Below are 18,842 nucleotides of genomic sequence, written 5' to 3' on the forward strand. Positions count from 1 at the left end.
CTCGATCTTATTTTCACCAAACTCGACGGCTTTTCTCGGCCTTTCTCTGGAACCACAGACCTCCTAGGTTACCATATAGACTTCTTGTTAAATGAAGACAAAGCGGTGGAATTGCTCTACCAGACCTACAAGCCTGTTATGAGGCTATTCAGCTCTCCCGCTGGATGTACTATGCTCTCCCTCATAAGATTTCTTTAGTCACGGTCTTGGCACAAAGCCTCTTTGATGACTTTTATTTCAAACCTCTTTGGTTCCCCACACCTTCTTACTGTCGTGGAGACCTAAATTTGTTATTAAAGGGCCCGTGCGAGGTTTGGCTTAAACATAAAGAACGTTTGGCTCCAACACCCTCCCCAATTTTGCCTGCAGACCTCATTCCGTTCCTTCCGCTGTTAACCCATAACACGCCGTTACTCAGTGGTTCCATCTGGAATGTTTTGAAAGAAGTTAGACTTAAGGATTTAATTGAGGACGGCTTACCTATTTCTCAAACACAGCTTCATGCATTAGCTCCTTCTGTCAAGCCTCACTTCCTCCATTACGCGCAATTTTATAGTGTTATTAAGAAACTGCTATCAATTGCCAACCCATGTCGTAAGCTTACAGCTTTTGAGAAGGGTCTACTTGCGAAATTACCGTCCCAACGAAAAGTCTCATGCTGTAAACGAATGCTTGCGGATTATGCTGACATTGACAAACCCCCTTATGTCTCTGATTGGGAGAAAGAATTGGCCTTGACCTTTTCTGAGGAAGATGTAGATTTTATCTTGAAACGTAGTTTTGGACAATCTAGGTGTGTGCGCTTACAGGAACTCCACTATAAAGTTTTAACTAGGTGGTATCGCACGCCGGATTGGCTCTTTAGACATGGCCTTAAAGATTCTAATAAGTGTTGGCGCTGTAATTCTGAAGTAGGCACGATGTTACACATCTGGTGGTCGTGTGATCTAATTGAACCATTTTGGAGAGAGATATCAGACTTTATTAACAGACTTTTCAAAACATCACAGGTGCTTTTCCCGGATCAAGTCTTTCTCACGGGCCCTGCAGGTTCTTTGAGTCCACATAAACGAGAGCTGTGGTTCCACTTGATTGGCGCAGCAAAGTCGCTGATTCCCTTACACTGGTTAAGTTCTTCCCCCCCAACCTTTCAGGCATGGCTGGAGAAATCACACCAAATTGCTCGTTTCGAGGAGTTAGTGAGTTGGAAAGATAGATCTCACGATCGCTATGTCAAGGTTTGGAAGAAGTGGTGGAACTTGGTATCGTGATTCCTTCTGGGATTTCTTCCTTTTGGGAATCAGGTCCTCTTTTCTTGCTTCTTTACTTCTTTCTTTGTTGCCCCCCCCCGCTTGCCTTCTTATGCTCGCATTTGAAGTTTTTCAGGTAGTTACTTAATACTTATACAGAATGACCTACACAACTGTATGTTCTTTTGACATAATGTGTTTTATTATACTCAACTTATTTGTTGGATTTCGTTTACTTGTTTTATTGGAATTTTCAAAGAAATCATTGGTGTTTATATCTTTGACTGATTACACCTAATGTCACTGTACTTTCTTGTGTATAAATATAAATAAAGAATAAATAAAGGTCCCCGATTCAATTCTGGGTTTTGTCACACCCTCGTTTTAAACATTGAACAATTGACATGAATGTTTTTGGGTTCTTTCTATATCCTAACTGAACCGAGCTTTCCTTCTTGCATAATGCGCAGGTAATCCTGGAAATGGGGGGGGAGTCCCTCTTTCACATCAGTCATTAATGTGAGAAAGACTAAATAATGCAAGGATCCGGAAATATTCAGCAGAATGCTGAATGGCAGAGACATATATTACCACACTTCTCCAAGAAGCCTTACCTCTTCTCCGTGTTCCCTCCCGAAGAACCAGCTGCCATTTTCTGTGCTGCTCGCCGAATAGCGTTCACCTCCAAAAGCACGCAGCTGCATCACCAGAAGACATGTCCTAGGTGCACAACAGCGGTGGCTGTCTTTTTTTAGCAGATAGACCCTGCTCAGCTACATTATATTGATGATTTTAAGTGGGTATAGAGTCAGAGCTCGACTCTTGGCTGGTCAAAACCAGATGGCAATGTCCAATGAGCTCCAGGCCCCACTGAATGTCATTTCTCCCAGGTCTCCCCCAGGTTCCAATGCTGTAGAAATGTTATTCCATGCTTCAGCTGTAAACCTTTGTCTCTTACAATAAAGGCCGTTCTTTTACCTTAACGGTCCACACAGACAGAATGTAGAAGCGGTGTTTGTGACAGACATCATAGCGGATCCTCCAGATTGTGATTGGATTAGTCTTTGGTCTCCATTCAAGTGCGCATTATTCAGAACTCTTGTCTTCACAAGAAAATCCCTTGCGGAGTCACATACTTTTCAGGAGGGTCACGCGGAAGTTACACAGAATCAGGTCACTGTAAGCTAGGACCCTTATTACTGGCTCTACAGCCAAGCAAGCTGAGTCAGGCTATATAGTCAGAAGTAAAAGTGAAATTGCCATTGGGAGCCAGCAGGAATTTCTCTGCACTGGTGCTATCGCCAGCAGGAAAAAAATCAAACCACTGTCAGAAGTGGGATTCGAACCCACGCCTCCAGAGGAGACTGCGACCTGAACGCAGCGCCTTAGACCGCTCGGCCATCCTGACATGGGATTAGTTTCCTCAGTCCCTGAATGTCGCGCGCATGCACGCTATTTGGAATCAATTAACTACTCATTAGAAAATCATCCCTCCTATGTACATTCTATACTCATGGGAATTTTCACCTTGCCTAAAGATGTCCCAACTAGTGAACGGGGAGACAGCAAACCCCAGGACAGAGGCCGAAATAGCTCAGTTGGGAGAGCGTTAGACTGAAGATCTAAAGGTCCCTGGTTCGATCCCGGGTTTCGGCAAATGAATTTTGAATACAAAATCAATAACAAAAGAAAAGGCCTGCTACGTTTCTTTCCAATTCGTTGGGGTTTCGATCGAGCGTAGCGCACTGCTGGAACTATAGAAAAAAAAAAAAGGTTGAAAACAGTTCTCTCAGGAGAAGACAATGTGCTGCGCGGATGCCAAAATCGCTCAGTTGGGAGAGCGTAGACTAAAGATCTAAAGGTCCCCGATTCAATTCTGGGTTTTGTCACACCCTCGTTTTAAACATTGAACAATGGACATGAATGTTTTTGGGTTCTTTCTATATCCTAACTGAACCGAGCTTTCCTTCTTGCATAATGCGTAGGTAATCCTGGAAATGGGGGTTGGAGTCCCTCTTTCACATCAGTCATTAATGTGAGAAAGACTAAATAATGCAAAGATCCGGAAATATTCAGCAGAATGCTGAATGGCAGAGACATATATTACCACACTTCTCCAAGAAGCCTTACCTCTTCTCCGTGTTCCCTCCCGAAGAACCAGCTGCCATTTTCTTTGCTGCTCGCCGAATAGCGTTCACCTCCAAAAGCACGCAGCTGCATCACCAGAAGACATGTCCTAGGTGCACAACAGCGGTGGCTGTCTTTTTTTAGCAGATAGACCCTGCTCAGCTACATTATATTGATGATTTTAAGTGGGTATAGAGTCAGAGCTCGACTCTTGGCTGGTCAAAACCAGATGGCAATGTCCAATGAGCTCCAGGCCCCACTGAATGTCATTTCTCCCAGGTCTCCCCCAGGTTACAATGCTGTAGAAATGTTATTCCATGCTTCAGCTGTAAACCTTTGTCTCTTACAATAAAGGCCATTATTTTCACTTAACGGTCCACACAGACAGAATGTAGAAGGGGTGTTTGTGACAGACATCATAGCGGATCCTCCAGATTGTGATTGGATTAGTCTTTGGTCTCCATTCAAGTGCGCATTATTCAGAACTCTTGTCTTCACAAGAAAATCCCTTGCGGAGTCACTTACTTTTCAGGAGGGTCACGCGGAAGTTACACAGAATCAGGTCACTGTAAGCTAGGACCCTTATTACTGGCTCTACAGCCAAGCAAGCTGAGTTAGGCTATATAGTCAGAAGTAAAAGTGAAATTGCCATTGGGAGCCAGCAGGAATTTCTCTGCACTGGTGCTATCGCCAGCAGGAAAAAAATCAAACTACTGTCAGAAGTGGGATTCGAACCCACGCCTCCAGAGGAGACTGCGACCTGAACGCAGCGCCTTAGACCGCTCGGCCATCCTGACATGGGATTAGTTTCCTCAGTCCCTGAATGTCGCGCGCATGCACGCTATTTGGAATCAACTACTCATTAGAAAATCATCCCTCCTATGTACATTCTGTACTCATGGGAATTTTCACCTTGCTTAAAGATGTCCCAACTAGTGAACGGGTAGACAGCCAACCCTAGGACAGAGGCCGAAATAGCTCAGTTGGGAGAGCGTTAGACTGAAGATCTAAAGGTCCCTGGTTCGATCCCGGGTTTCGGCAGATGAATTTTGAATACAAATCCACTAACAAAAGAAAAGGCTTGCTACGTTTCTTTCCAATTCGTTGGGGTTTTGATCGAGCGTAGCGCACTGCTGGAACTATAGAAAAAAAAAAAAGGTTGAAAACAGTTCTTTCAGGAGAAGATAATGTGCTGTGCGGATGCCGAAATAGCTCAGTTGGGAGAGCGTAGACTAAACATCTAAAGGTCCCCGATTCAATTCTAGGTTTTGTCACACCCTCGTTTTAAACATTGAACCATTGACATGAATGTTTTTGGGTTCTTTCTATATCCTAACTGAACCGAGCTTTCCTTCTTGCATAATGCGCAGGTAATCCTGGAAATGGGGGGGGGAAGTCCCTCTTTCACATCAGTCATTAATGTGAGAAAGACTAAATAATGCAAGGATCCGGAAATATTCAGCAGAATGCTGAATGGCAGAGACATATATTACCACACTTCTCCAAGAAGCCTTACCTCTTCTCCGTGTTCCCTCCCGAAGAACCAGCTGCCATTTTCTTTGCTGCTCGCCGAATAGCGTTCACCTCCAAAAGCACGCAGCTGCATCACCAGAAGACATGTCCTAGGTGCACAACAGCGGAGGCTGTCTTTTTTTAGCAGATAGACCCTGCTCAGCTACATTATATTGATGATTTTAAGTGGGTATAGAGTCAGAGCTCGACTCTTGGCTGGTCAAAAGCAGATGGCAATGTCCAATGAGCTCCAGGCCCCACTGAATGTCATTTCTCCCAGGTTCCAATGCTGTAGAAATGTTATTCCATGCTTCAGCTGTAAACCTTTGTCTCTTACAATAAAGGCCGTTCTTTTACCTTAACGGTCCACACAGACAGAATGTAGAAGGGGTGTTTGTGACAGACATCATAGCGGATCCTCCAGATTGTGATTGGATTAGTCTTTGGTCTCCATTCAAGTGCGCATTATTCGGAACTCTTGTCTTCACAAGAAAATCCCTTGCGGAGTCACGTACTTTTCAGGAGGGTCAGGCGGAAGTTACACAGAATCAGGTCACTGAAAGCTAGGACCCTTATTACTGGCTCTACAGCCAAGCAAGCTGAGTCAGGCTATATAGTCAGAAGTAAAAGTGAAATTGCCATTGGGAGCCAGCAGGAATTTCTCTGCACTGGTGCTATTTCCAGCAGGATTAAAATCAAACCACTGTCAGAAGTGGGATTCGAACCCACGCCTCCACAGGAGACTGCGACCTGAACGCAGCGCCTTAGACCGCTCGGCCATCCTGACATGAGATTAGTTTCCTCAGTCCCTGAATGTCGCGCGCATGCACGCTATTTGGAATCAATTAACTACTCATTAGAAAATCATCCCTCCTATGTACATTCTGTACTCATGGGAATTTTCACCTTGCCTAAAGATGTCCCAACTAGTGAACGGGTAGACAGCAAACCCCAGGACAGAGGCCGAAATAGCTCAGTTGGGAGAGCGTTAGACTGAAGAGTTAAAGGTCCCTGGTTCGATCCCGGGTTTCGGCAAATGAATTTTGAATACAAATCCACTAACAAAAGAAAAGGCTTGCTACGTTTCTTTCCAATTCAATGGGGTTTCGATCGAGCGTAGCGCACTGCTGGAACTATAGAAAAAAAAAAAGGTTGAAAACAGTTCTTTCAGGAGAAGACAATGTGCTGCGCGGATGCCGAAATAGCTCAGTTGGGAGAGCGTAGACTAAAGATCTAAAGGTCCCCGATTCAATTCTGGGTTTTGTCACACCCTCGTTTTAAACATTGAACAATTGACATGAATGTTTTTGGGTTCTTTTTATATCCTAACTGAACCGAGCTTTCCTTCTTGCATAATGCGCAGGTAATCCTGGAAATGGGGGGGGAAGTTCCTCTTTCACATCAGTCATTAATGTGAGAAAGACTAAATACTGCAATGATCCGGAAATATTCAGCAGAATGCTGAATGGCAGAGACATATATTACCACACTTCTCCAAGAAGCCTTACCTCTTCTCCGTGTTCCCTCCCGAAGAACCAGCTGCCATTTTCTTTGCTGCTCGCCGAATAGCGTTCACCTCCAAAAGCACGCAGCTGCATCACCAGAAGACATGTCCTAGGTGCACAACAGCGGTGGCTGTCTTTTTTTAGCAGATAGACCCTGCTCAGCTACATTATATTGATGATTTTAAGTGGGTATAGAGTCAGAGCTCGACTCTTGGCTGGTCAAAACCAGATGGCAATGTCCAATGAGCTCCAGGCCCCACTGAATGTCATTTCTCCCAGGTCTTACCCAGGTTCCAATGCTGTAGAAATGTTATTCCATGCTTCAGCTGTAAACCTTTGTCTCTTACAATAAAGGCCGTTCTTTTACCTTAACGGTCCACACAGACAGAATGTAGAAGGGGTGTTTGTGACAGACATCATAGCGGATCCTCCAGATTGTCATTGGATTAGTCTTTGGTCTCCATTCAAGTGCGCATTATTCAGAACTCTTGTCTTCACAAGAAAATCCCTTGCGGAGTCACGTACTTTTCAGGAGGGTCACGCGGAAGTTACACAGAATCAGGTCACTGTAAGCTAGGACCCTTATTACTGGCTCTACAGCCAAGCAAGCTGAGTCAGGCTATATAGTCAGAAGTAAAAGTGAAATTGCCATTGGGAGCCAGCAGGAATTTCTCTGCACTGGTGCTATCGCCAGCAGGAAAAAAATCAAACCACTGTCAGAAGTGGGATTCGAACCCACGCCTCCAGAGGAGACTGCGACCTGAACGCAGCGCCTTAGACCGCTCGGCCATCCTGACATGGGATTAGTTTCCTCAGTCCCTAAATGTCGCGCGCATGCACGCTATTTGGAATCAATTAACTACTCATTAGAAAATCATCCCTCCTATGTACATTCTGTACTCATGGGAATTTTCACCTTGCCTAAAGATGTCCCAACTAGTGAACGGGGAGACAGCAAACCCCAGGACAGAGGCCGAAATAGCTCAGTTGGGAGAGCGTTAGACTGAAGATCTAAAGGTCCCTGGTTCGATCCCGGGTTTCGGCAAATGAATTTTGAATACAAATCCACTAACAAAAGAAAAGGCTTGCTACGTTTCTTTCCAATTCGTTGGGGTTTCGATCGAGCGTAGCGCACTGCTGGAACTATAGAAAAAAAAAAAGGTTGAAAACAGTTCTTTCAGGAGAAGACAATGTGCTGCGCGGATGCCGAAATAGCTCAGTTGGGAGAGCGTAGACTAAAGATCTAAAGGTCCCCGATTCAATTCTGGGTTTTGTCACACCCTCGTTTTAAACATTGAACAATTGACATGAATGTTTTTGGGTTCTTTCTATATCCTAACTGAACCGAGCTTTCCTTCTTGCATAATGCGCAGGTAATCCTGGAAATGGGGGGGGGGAGTCCCTCTTTCACATCAGTCATTAATGTGAGAAAGACTAAATAATGCAAGGATCCGGAAATATTCAGCAGAATGCTGAATGGCAGAGACATATATTACCACACTTCTCCAAGAAGCCTTACCTCTTCTCCGTGTTCCCTCCCAAAGAACCAGCTGCCATTTTCTTTGCTGCTCGCCGAATAGCGTTCACCTCCAAAAGCACGCAGCTGCATCACCAGAAGACATGTCCTAGGTGCACAACAGCGGTGGCTGTCTTTTTTTAGCAGATAGACCCTGCTCAGCTACATTATATTGATGATTTTAAGTGGGTATAGAGTCAGAGCTCGACTCTTGGCTGGTCAAAACCAGATGGCAATGTCCAATGAGCTCCAGGCCCCACTGAATGTCATTTCTCCCAGGTCTCCCCCAGGTTCCAATGCTATAGAAATGTTATTCCATGCTTCAGCTGTAAACCTTTGTCTCTTACAATAAAGGCCGTTATTTTACCTTAACGGTCCACACAGACAGAATGTAGAAGGGGTGTTTGTGACAGACATCATAGCGGATCCTCCAGATTGTGATTGGATTAGTCTTTGGTCTCCATTCAAGTGCGCATTATTCAGAACTCTTGTCTTCACAAGAAAATCCATTGTGGAGTCATGTACTTTTCAGGAGGGTCACGCGGAAGTTACACAGAATCAGGTCACTGAAAGCTAGGACCCTTATTACTGGCTCTACAGCCAAGCAAGCTGAGTCAGGCTATATAGTCAGAAGTAAAAGTGAAATTGCCATTGGGAGCCAGCAGGAATTTCTCTGCACTGGTGCTATCGCCAGCAGGAAAAAAAATCAAACCTCTGTCAGAAGTGGGATTCGAACTCACGCCTCCAGAGGAGAATTCGACCTGAACGTAGCGCCTTAGACCGCTCGGCCATCCTGACATGGGATTAGATTCCTCAGTCCCTGAATATCGCGCGCATGCACGCTATTTGGAATCAATTAACTACTCATTAGAAAGTCATCCCTCCTATGTACATTCTGGACTCATGGGAATTTTCACCTTGCCTAAAGATGTCCCAACTAGTGAACGGGAAGACAGCAAACCCCAGGACAGAGGCCGAAATAGCTCAGTTGGGAGAGCGTTAGACTGAAGATCTAAAGGTCCCTGGTTCGATCCTGGGTTTCGGCAAATGAATTTTGAATACAAATCCACTAACAAAAGAAAAGGCTTGCTACGTTTCTTACCAATTCGTTGGGGTTTCGATCGAGCGTAGCGCACTGCTGGAACTATAGAAAAAAAAAAAAGGTTGAAAACAGTTCTTTTAGGAGAAGACAATGTGCTACGCGGATGCCGAAATAGCTCAGTTGGGAGAGCGTAGACTAAAGATCTAAAGGTCCCCGATTCAATTCTGGGTTTTGTCACACCCTCGTTTTAAACATTGAACAATTGACATGAATGTTTTTGGGTTCTTTCTATATCCTAACTGAACCGAGCTTTCCTTCTTGCATAATGCGCAGGTAATCCTGGAAATGGGGGGGGGGAGTCCCTCTTTCACATCAGTCATTAATGTGAGAAAGACTAAATAATGCAAGGATCCGGAAATATTCAGCAGAATGCTGAATGGCAGAGACATATATTACCACACTTCTCCAAGAAGCCTTACCTCTTCTCCGTGTTCCCTCCCGAAGAACCAGCTGCCATTTTCTTTGCTGCTCGCCGAATAGCGTTCACCTCCAAAAGCACGCAGCTGCATCACCAGAAGACATGTCCTAGGTGCACAACAGCGGTGGCTGTCTTTTTTTAGCAGATAGACCCTGCTCAGCTACATTATATTGATGATTTTAAGTGGGTATAGAGTCAGAGCTCGACTCTTGGCTGGTCAAAAGCAGATGGCAATGTCCAATGAGCTCCAGACCCCACTGAATGTCATTTCTCCCAGGTCTCCCCCAGGTTCCAATGCTGTAGAAATGTTATTCCATGCTTCAGCTGTAAACCTTTGTCTCTTACAATAAAGGCCGTTATTTTACCTTAACGGTCCACACAGACAGAATGTAGAAGGGGTGTTTGTGACAGACATCATAGCGGATCCTCCAGATTGTGATTGGATTAGTCTTTGGTCTCCATTCAAGTGCGCATTATTCAGAACTCTTGTCTTCACAAGAAAATCCCTTGCTGAGTCACATACTTTTCAGGAGGGTCACGCGGAAGTTACACAGAATCAGGTCACTGAAAGCTAGGACCCTTATTACTGGCTCTACAGCCAAGCAAGCTGAGTCAGGCTATATAGTCAGAAGTAAAAGTGAAATTGCCATTGGGAGCCAGCAGGAATTTCTCTGCACTGGTGCTATCGCCAGCAGGAAAAAAATCAAACCACTGTCAGAAGTGAAATTCGAACCCAAGCCTCCAGAGGAGACTGCGACCTGAACGCAGCGCCTTAGACTGCTCGGCCATCCTGACATGGGATTAGTTTCCTCAGTCCCTGAATGTTGCGCGCATGCACGCTATTTGGAATCAATTAACTACTCATTAGAAAATCATCCCTCCTATGTACATTCTGTACTCATGGGAATTTTCACCTTGCCTAAAGATGTCCCAACAAGTGAACGGGGAGACAGCAAACCCCAGGACAGAGGCCGAAATAGCTCAGTTGGGAGAGCGTTAGGCTGAAGATCTAAAGGACCCTGGTTCGATCCTGGGTTTCGGCAAATGAATTTTGAATACAAATCCACTAACAAAAGAAAAGGCTTGCTACGTTTCTTTCCAATTCGTTGGGGTTTCGATCGAGCGTAGCGCACTGCTGGAACTATAGAAAAAAAAAAAGGTTGAAAACAGTTCTTTCAGGAGAAGACAATGTGCTGCGTGGATGCCGAAATAGCTCAGTTGGGAGAGCGTAGACTAAAGGTCCCCGATTCAATTCTGGGTTTTGTCACACCCTCGTTTTAAACATTGAACAATTGACATGAATGTTTTTGGGTTCTTTCTATATCCTAACTGAACCGAGCTTTCCTTCTTGCATAATGCGCAGGTAATCCTGGAAATGGGGGGGGGAGTCCCTCTTTCACATCAGTCATTAATGTGAGAAAGACTAAATAATGCAAAGATCCGGAAATATTCAGCAGAATGCTGAATGGCAGAGACATATATTACCACACTTCTCCAAGAAGCCTTACCTCTTCTCCATGTTCCCTCCCGAAGAACCAGCTGCCATTTTCTTTGCTGCTCGCCGAATAGCATTCACCTCCAAAAGCACGCAGCTGCATCACCAGAAGACATGTCCTAGGTGCACAACAGCGGTGGCTGTCTTTTTTTAGCAGATAGATCCTGCTCAGCTACATTATATTGATGATTTTAAGTGGGTATAGAGTCAGAGCTCGACTCTTGGCTGGTCAAAACCAGATGGCAATGTCCAATGAGCTCCAGGCCCCACTGAATGTCATTTCTCCCAGGTCTCCCCCAGGTTCCAATGCTGTAGAAATGTTATTCCATGCTTCAGCTGTAAACCTTTGTCTCTTACAATAAAGGCCGTTATTTTACCTTAACAGTCCACACACAGACAGAATGTAGAAGGGGTGTTTGTGACAGACATCATAGCGGATCCTCCAGATTGTGATTGGATTAGTCTTTGGTCTCCATTCAAGTGCGCATTATTCAGAACTCTTGTCTTCACAAGAAAATCCCTTGCGGAGTCACGTACTTTTCAGGAGGGTCACGCGGAAGTTACACAGAATCAGGTCACTGTAAGCTAGGACCCTTATTACTGGCTCTACAGCCAAGCAAGCTGAGTCAGGCTATATAGTCAGAAGTAAAAGTGAAATTGCCATTGGGAGCCAGCAGGAATTTCTCTGCACTGGTGCTATCGCCAGCAGGAAAAAAATCAAACCACTGTCAGAAGTGGGATTTGAACCCACGCCTCCAGAGGAGACTGCGACCTGAACGCAGCACCTTAGACCGCTCAGCCATCCTGACATGGGATTAGTTTCCTCAGTCCCTAAATGTCACGCGCATGCACGCTATTTGGAATCAATTAACTACTCATTAGAAAATCATCCCTCCTATGTACATTCTGTACTCATGGGAATTTTCACCTTGCCTAAAGATGTCCCAACTAGTGAACGGGTAGACAGCAAACCCCAGGACAGAGGCCGAAATATCTCAGTTGGGAGAGCGTTAGACTGAAGATCTAAAGGTCCCTGGTTTGATCCCGGGTTTCGGCAAATGAATTTTGAATACAAATCCACTAACAAAAGAAAAGGCTTGCTACGTTTCTTTCCAATTCATTGGGGTTTCGATCGAGTGTAGCGCACTGCTGGAACTATAGAAAAAAAAAATGTTGAAAACAGTTCTTTTAGGAGAAGACAATGTGCTGCGCGGATGCCGAAATAGCTCAGTTGGGAGAGCGTAGACTAAAGATCTAAAGGTCCCCGATTCAATTCTGGGTTTTGTCACACCCTCGTTTTAAACATTGAACAATTGACATGAATGTTTTTGGGTTCTTTCTATATCCTAACTGAACCGAGCTTTCCTTCTTGCATAATGCGCAGGTAATCCTGGAAATGGGGGGGGAAGTCCCTCTTTCACATCAGTCATTAATGTGAGAAAGACTAAATAATGCAAGGATCCGGAAATATTCAGCAGAATGCTGAATGGCAGAGACATATATTACCACACTTCTCCAAGAAGCCTTACCTCTTCTCCGTGTTCCCTCCCGAAGAACCAGCTGCCATTTTCTTTGCTGCTCGCCGAATAGCGTTCACCTCCAAAAGCACGCAGCTGCATCACCAGAAGACATGTCCTAGGTGCACAACAGTGGTGGCTGTCTTTTTTTAGCAGATAGATCCTGCTCAGCTACATTATATTGATGATTTTAAGTGGGTATAGAGTCAGAGCTCGACTCTTGGCTGGTCAAAACCAGATGGCAATGTCCAATGAGCTCCAGGCCCCACTGAATGTCATTTCTCCCAGATCTCCCCCAGGTTCCAATGCTGTAGAAATGTTATTCCATGCTTCAGCTGTAAACCTTTGTCTCTTACAATAAAGGCCGTTATTTTACCTTAACGGTCCACACAGACAGAATGTAGAAGGGGTGTTTGTGACAGACATCATAGCGGATCCTCCAGATTGTGATTGGATTACTCTTTGGTCTCCATTCAAGTGCACATTATTCAGAACTCTTGTCTTCACAAGAAAATCCCTTGCGGAGTCACGTACTTTTCAGGAGGGTCACGCGGAAGTTACACAGAATCAGGTCACTGAAAGCTAGGACCCTTATTACTGGCTCTACAGCCAAGCAAGCTGAGTCAGGCTATATAGTCAGAAGTAAAAGTGAAATTGCCATTGGGAGCCAGCAGGAATTTCTCTGCACTGGTGCTATCGCCAGCAGGAAAAAAATCAAACCACTGTCAGAAGTGGGATTCGAACCAACGCCTCCAGAGGAGACTGCGACCTGAACGCAGCGCCTTAGACTGCTCGGCCATCCTGACATGGGATTAGTTTCCTCAGTCCCTCAATGTCGCGCGCATGCACGCTATTTGGAATCAATTAACTACTCATTAGAAAATCATCCCTCCTATGTACATTCTGGACTCATGGGAATTTTCACCTTGCCTAAAGATGTCCCAACTAGTGAACGGGGAGACAGCAAACCCCAGGACAGAGGCCGAAATAGCTCAGTTGGGAGAGCGTTAGACTGAAGATCTAAAGGTCCCTGGTTCGATCCCGGGTTTCGGCAAATGAATTTTGAATACAAATCCACTAACAAATGAAAAGGCTTGCTACGTTTCTTTCCAATTCGTTGGGGTTTTGATCGAGCGTAGCGCACTGCTGGAACTATAGAAAAAAAAAAAGGTTGAAAACAGTTCTTTCAGGAGAAGACAATGTGCTGCGCGGATGCCGATGTTAGAGTCAAATCCTCCATCTTTGTATTTTGTCAGTCATCTTGTAACCTTTCACACATAAACTGTGTAAGTAAGTCGCAGCTGGCTATTTGTATATCTTATCTTCATGGTATATGGAGGTCACTGAGACTCATTTAGCACCAACACGACATCTTATCTCTGTTTCCATGATATATGCATATAGACATAGTGTGAGCTGCTAGTTCACACATAAGTGTTTTTGAAGCTTTCTTTGTTTAAGGACAAAGTACAAAGTCCATTAAGCTGTAATGATATGCAAAATACATAAGGCCTCAGCCAATAGTCATGTGCCAGGTTTATCTTATAACCAATTATTTTATGCCAACTATGTTAGAATAGTCCAACCTGCTCTTGTCTGTATTGTATTTAAACCACCTTTGTGCACCATTAAATTAGAACTCACTTGATACACCATCAGTTGTGTGTGTGTGGCTTCTCCAGACCTGATAATGGGCGTAATTACTTCAGGCCTGATATTTAATTTGGAACTCAGCAACATACTCTATCATGGGGACCCCTTAATGTCCCTAACAGAACCTGACGCCCAACGATGGGCATCGATAATCGTTAAATGTGCAGCCGATAGTGTACTGATCCACTCACCAACCGATTTGGAGACGGGCCCGGAGGACCTCAGATGAATAAAACGGCGCTGTAACGGTAAGTCCTTTTCTTGCCAAATAACTAATCTGAGTTCCTACGTGTCCCGGATCCTGTGTGTCGGTGAGTGAAGATTAGTGCTGCATATGTTATAACAATCGATGCCATATTATATAGTGTGCAAGAACCTGAATAGTATGTTGTCTGTAGTGGGGTGGGAAATGTTATACCTCATTCTTTGTCTACTGTCCATGCTGTCATTTGGTTGTTACATCTGTTATAGAGTGTAAAAAGCGGTGCAGGAGAGAGAGTTATTCTTCATCCTTAATCCCTAGAGTTGCGAGAGTGGAAGTACTGAGTGATTGAAAAGTCCTTGTTTTGGACACTAAGGACTGAGTAGAATCTGAGTAAGTACATGCAATGATTCAGGGGTGTTCGATAGAGGGACACAGACAAAGTGGAGTCTGTGGAAACCAAATGAGGGTTTTGCCCTGAGCACTACGCCAGAACATGCACATTAGAGATTAGTTCAATGAAAACAGAGTGACTGTTTGGGAGGTCCCACTAGGTGAGTCAAAAGTGACCCTCTATTGTCTTAATTGCCCTAGAGGAGTGGGATGCTCACGGCTGACTGGCCATCAGCTATTATGGGGGAGGGACCCTCTGAGGTAGGGTATACCCCCATATGAACTAATAGGAATGGGAGAGAGAGAAGAAGATGCCGCTCAAGGGAAAAAAAAAAAAAAAAAAAATTAAAAGAGCAGGAGTTACCAATGGAGAATAGGCAGGACAGATACAGGGATAGAGGGTAACCAGGAAGTGTTTTAATTGTGGAAACCAGGGACATTTGGCTAGAGATTGCTGGTGTCCTAAGCGAAGGACAAAGGCTTTGAGTGTAAGGAAATGTATAGTGAGCATCAATTGACAGTCCAGCTAAAGGGTTAATGTGCTTGGCACTTAGCATTGTGTTGTTAGTTTGTTGGTTAGTGGAAAGTGGAAACATGATATGTTTTGTGGTGAGGATACTGCAGGTTAAGTGTAGGTATGTGTATACACATATGTGTGTATATAGGCTTGGGGGTGGACATTAAGTTATTTCTAGAATGTCTATAGTGTCCTTTTATTCAGGAAAGGTTTCCCATTTTGAGAATGCTCCTCTCATGGTAATGTTTTTAAAATTGGATAAATGGCATAAATATGAGATCAACATTATTATGTTTATTTTATAGTAATATGCAAATTGGTAAGAAGATGAAGGCAACTATTTACATGTTTTGGTTTGTTTTCTCCTCAATATTTAGCTGTGCGGGAATTATAACTAACTCTGTGCCTATTTGTAGGAATAAGCCGTCCCGAGACGATAAGTGATATCACGGTACAAAATATATGAAAATTTTTATTTTAGTTCAGACAAGTTCTTTTTGATTTAATTGACATTTGTTTTGTTTTGTCTGGAGCTCCAGTGTGACGTTGCATGTTTGTATGGAAGGTTCAGAAAAGTGAATGGGCCCATATATGTGTGTCAGTTATATGTACATGTTACATGTGTCTGCTATGTGTACATGTTCTGTTTGTCCATGTCTGTATTGTTACATTTTCAGTCTCCACAGCAAGCAGATATTGACTGCTGATAACACAGAGGGTGGTGACAAGTAGATATGAAAGGGAGGCATAAAAGTTCTTTCCATTGTTGAATACATATATGTGTGTTCTGGTGTAAATGAGATGTACTTGATATACCATGTACATGTATTATGTACTCAGTGTGTATTGGTGCGTATGTGTATCAAATATATCACATGGGCTTTACACTTGTAACATAAATATTTGTTATGGGTTTATACTATAATTCCAAGAATGTTAACAATCGGGATTTATTGTGTGAAAAAGTTATTCAGATGTTCCTTCTGATATGGGATTAGGCCCCATAGGGGTAGGCAATACATGTGAACTATCTTGCCACAAGGGGCACAGAACGCCCCTAACATGTACATGCAGGTAAAGATAAATTGCAGTTCTACAAAGTTAAAGTGGTGTTTCTGGGTCATTGTTTGCTACAAGGTGTTAGATAGCTGTGTAAGTAAATCAGAAGTCACTCACATATCTGCTCTGTAATGGCTGATATATTTTGAGTATTTACTTACCTCAATGAATTTCTGGAGTGTTTAGAAGCTTTAAAGAACTGAATTTACTTGGGATTGTATAAATAAGTCTGCTGGGATATGTAGTACTACAGCTATGACAAGTGTGGGGAGAGCCAGCGCAGCTGCTTCCATGATAAGACAAAGGGGTAATAAATCTTTCATTGGAAACAAAGATGACAATGGCTGGATATCTCAGGCTGCAGTGTGTCTTATCTATGTCTTCTTAATGTAAGCTTTGCATTCTGTGCTGCACTACAAGTCCCTTCTAACCTGTTAACAATAGTTTCAGGGGAGGAGTAAGGAGAGTCAGATAACTTAAAATTAATTTTACTTTTGCTGATTTGGTTAATAAATGATGAATCTATTGTTAACACTGATGAGAGTTCTTTTATTTTAGATGATTCTCGATTTGGGAATGATGGTGGATTCTGCACCAGATATGTCATGGTCACTGAATAGGAGGTAAACCAAGGGTAAAACCAAGCACAAAGTAGAACCATTATGGAACTGTATGGGTCTCAGCTCATGAAGCTGAACTAGAAGCCATCACTGAGACAGGGTACAATGTCTGAGGGTAGGTGTTTGATATAGTGGGACTATGGTCCAATCTGGAGAGCGAGAGCTTTCTGTAGGGTTAATGTTAAGCCTAAAAGGATTTCCAGGCTGTTCAGGTAGTGATGCTGCCACCTCCACACAGGTGGGTATAGTCAAAAGTCAGGACACACACTAAGGCTGATACGAAGGAAAGTAGAGGTAACTTGTGGGCAGACACTGCCACTAACCCAGTTGCAGAGGCCTAGGGGATATGCCTTACTGATAATTGGTCATTATACTCGACCCAAACCCCCCTTTTAGCTCTCTTTTCAGGTTTTACAACACTGAGGCACCAAAAATGGTCCAGGACTACAGTAAAAGAGGATGTACAAGTCCTGATCTCCGGTGGTAAGAGAATATATTTACTGAGTGCATTGTCCCCACTGATGGCATAAAGCAATGTTTAGAAGTAGCCATGTGTGACCTGGTGAGCAGAGGATGGGTGGCTGCAGGATTTAACATCACTACAGACACTGCATGGCATGTGTTAAATGCAAAGTAGGCCAAAAAGTGAAAAGTTTCTCAGAGCCAGGCCCAGAGCCCTTGTACCTGTTCCAGAGATTGCAGGTTAACTATATGCAGTTACTAAAGGTGAGACGGTATAAGTACGTGCTTGTGTGTATAGTTATCTATCTTCAGAAAAGTCTGAGGCATATCTGGTGAAGAAAGCCATCACAAACGGGGCTGCAGATAGACGGCTACTGAAGAAATAGTGTGTCACTTGTATTGGTATTTTCTGTAAGGTACCCTCCTAAGAGAAGAATTGGCTTTAACCCATGTCAAACTTTCTTTGGGGGTTGTATTCTTGGCAACTCCTACAGATGTGGTATGGTGTACTGGCTGACTATGTGATGTCTTGGCAAAAACATCTGACTAATGTATGGCTTTGAGTTTTCTCTCCTTCTCAGATTTTAAGTTAGTGGGCGGGACCTATTCATTTGAACCAAGAGATTGATGGTGATAAAGAGACACGTGAGAAAAACCTTGGAGACAAGATTTGATGGTCCTTCCAAATGCTGATGATAACCAGTACTTCTGTGAAATTTGAAGGAGAGCCTAATTGTATCCATGCTTCATATTGCAAGAAAGTATCTACACACAAAGCGATGAAGATTCTCCTGATAATGCTGTTACAGATGGTCCTGGCGATAAGCCTGTATAGAACATTTAACAATGAAGTGGGACAATAAGTTTCTTAAACATCATATGATTTTGATCGAAGATCTGAATGTGTCAGATTGTAGGATATGTCCTCATAACCCCATATTAGCCTAAGTCATGTCATATATAGCTGTTTCTTTGACGCAACAGGAAATGTTTGAAGTATATAGTTAAGAAAATACCACCTCATATTTTAGGAACAATACATAGTATAAACAAGTAAATATCAGCAAGTTGTAGTAAAAATCTTATCTTCATTTTGTTTGTTTAATACAAAACATATACAAAAGGATGAGCAGACCAAGATATAAAAGGCCAGAACTATGATTGAGATTAGGTTAGAATACAGGAACATATGAGGGGAATCTGGTAAAGTCCGGCAGTAGACATTAGGTCACTGAAGTACCTAAATATGAATTCCTGTATTCAGCCATCTCAAAATGGGGGAATGTTAGAGTCAAATCCTCCATCTTTGTATTTTGTCAGTCATAAACTGTGTAAGTAAGTCACAGCTGGCTATTTGTATATCTTATCTTCATGGTATATGGAGGTCACTGAGACTCATTTAGCACCAACATGACATCTTATCTCTGTTTCCATGATATATGCATATAGACATAGTGTGAGCTGCTAGTTCACACATAAGTGTTTTTGAAGCTT

The 18,842-nt window shown here is 43.4% G+C and overlaps 11 non-coding genes across 11 annotated transcripts; 5 read left to right on the plus strand and 6 right to left on the minus strand.

Moving 5' to 3' along the window:
• Positions 1-2,575: 2,575 nt before the first annotated feature.
• TRNAL-CAG (transfer RNA leucine (anticodon CAG)) lies at positions 2,576-2,658 on the minus strand. The gene has a single exon. It is a non-coding gene; the product is annotated as a tRNA-Leu (tRNA).
• Positions 2,659-2,833: 175 nt separating this feature from the next.
• TRNAF-GAA (transfer RNA phenylalanine (anticodon GAA)) lies at positions 2,834-2,906 on the plus strand. Its single transcript has one exon. It is a non-coding gene; the product is annotated as a tRNA-Phe (tRNA).
• Positions 2,907-4,091: 1,185 nt separating this feature from the next.
• Positions 4,092-4,174, minus strand: TRNAL-CAG (transfer RNA leucine (anticodon CAG)). The gene has a single exon. It is a non-coding gene; the product is annotated as a tRNA-Leu (tRNA).
• A 171-nt stretch (positions 4,175-4,345) lies between these two features.
• TRNAF-GAA (transfer RNA phenylalanine (anticodon GAA)) lies at positions 4,346-4,418 on the plus strand. Its single transcript has one exon. It is a non-coding gene; the product is annotated as a tRNA-Phe (tRNA).
• A 1,175-nt stretch (positions 4,419-5,593) lies between these two features.
• TRNAL-CAG (transfer RNA leucine (anticodon CAG)) lies at positions 5,594-5,676 on the minus strand. The gene has a single exon. It is a non-coding gene; the product is annotated as a tRNA-Leu (tRNA).
• Positions 5,677-7,108: 1,432 nt separating this feature from the next.
• Positions 7,109-7,191, minus strand: TRNAL-CAG (transfer RNA leucine (anticodon CAG)). The gene has a single exon. It is a non-coding gene; the product is annotated as a tRNA-Leu (tRNA).
• Positions 7,192-7,366: 175 nt separating this feature from the next.
• On the plus strand, positions 7,367-7,439 carry TRNAF-GAA (transfer RNA phenylalanine (anticodon GAA)). The gene has a single exon. It is a non-coding gene; the product is annotated as a tRNA-Phe (tRNA).
• Positions 7,440-8,883: 1,444 nt separating this feature from the next.
• TRNAF-GAA (transfer RNA phenylalanine (anticodon GAA)) lies at positions 8,884-8,956 on the plus strand. Its single transcript has one exon. It is a non-coding gene; the product is annotated as a tRNA-Phe (tRNA).
• Positions 8,957-11,651: 2,695 nt separating this feature from the next.
• On the minus strand, positions 11,652-11,734 carry TRNAL-CAG (transfer RNA leucine (anticodon CAG)). Its single transcript has one exon. It is a non-coding gene; the product is annotated as a tRNA-Leu (tRNA).
• Positions 11,735-13,165: 1,431 nt separating this feature from the next.
• Positions 13,166-13,248, minus strand: TRNAL-CAG (transfer RNA leucine (anticodon CAG)). Its single transcript has one exon. It is a non-coding gene; the product is annotated as a tRNA-Leu (tRNA).
• Positions 13,249-13,423: 175 nt separating this feature from the next.
• TRNAF-GAA (transfer RNA phenylalanine (anticodon GAA)) lies at positions 13,424-13,496 on the plus strand. The gene has a single exon. It is a non-coding gene; the product is annotated as a tRNA-Phe (tRNA).
• The last annotated feature ends 5,346 nt before the right edge of the window (positions 13,497-18,842 follow it).

The sequence above is a fragment of the Leptodactylus fuscus genome, chromosome 1 (assembly GCF_031893055.1).
Source record: "Leptodactylus fuscus isolate aLepFus1 chromosome 1, aLepFus1.hap2, whole genome shotgun sequence".
Taxonomy (NCBI): domain Eukaryota; kingdom Metazoa; phylum Chordata; class Amphibia; order Anura; family Leptodactylidae; genus Leptodactylus; species Leptodactylus fuscus.